The 535-nt window shown below is 61.1% G+C and overlaps 1 non-coding gene across 1 annotated transcript; it reads right to left on the bottom strand.

Annotated features, from left to right (window-relative positions):
* Nucleotides 1-230: 230 nt before the first annotated feature.
* On the bottom strand, nt 231-303 carry TRNAV-UAC (transfer RNA valine (anticodon UAC)). The gene has a single exon. It is a non-coding gene; the product is annotated as a tRNA-Val (tRNA).
* Between the last annotated feature and the right edge of the window lie 232 nt (nt 304-535).

Below are 535 nucleotides of genomic sequence, written 5' to 3'. Positions count from 1 at the left end.
TTGTCTAAATTATTCTCATACTTTCAGAAAAATGTGTTATTGCACAGGGCTGTGGAAGCTCGGGCTTCCTGCTTGAGGCGCCTTTCTGTTCCCCTAGCCCCAAGCAGGGCCTGTGCTTTCCTTACGTGCTTATGAGGTTTGCCCGTCTTGAGGGGAAAAAAAGCAACCCGAAACTTATTGTTTTAAATGAAACGATGAAAAACTGACAGTGAAAATGCGGCGTTGGGCGCTGGTTCCACTGGGGCTCGAACCCAGGACCTTCTGCGTGTAAAGCAGACGTGATAACCACTACACTATGGAACCGCCACGTAAACCAACCGCCGCGGCACTGCCCCTATCGACAAGACGCTGGCGCGCCTCCTTCTCCCGCCCCGCCCACGCGGGTGCGGCGCGCGGTGTGGGGTGGGGGTGCTGCGCGCGTGTCCACGCGCGCCGGCCCCCCCCCCCCCCCATACCGGACCCGCGTGGGCGGGCAGCCGCTGGGCGCGCGGCGAGCAGTTGGGCGGTGAGGGACAGCTTCTGAGGGAGGGCGGGC

Source organism: Calonectris borealis, chromosome 1 (genome assembly GCF_964195595.1).
Source record: "Calonectris borealis chromosome 1, bCalBor7.hap1.2, whole genome shotgun sequence".
Classification (NCBI taxonomy): domain Eukaryota; kingdom Metazoa; phylum Chordata; class Aves; order Procellariiformes; family Procellariidae; genus Calonectris; species Calonectris borealis.
Note: the sequence above shows the minus strand (reverse complement) of the source record. Positions and strands in the feature narration are given on the sequence as shown.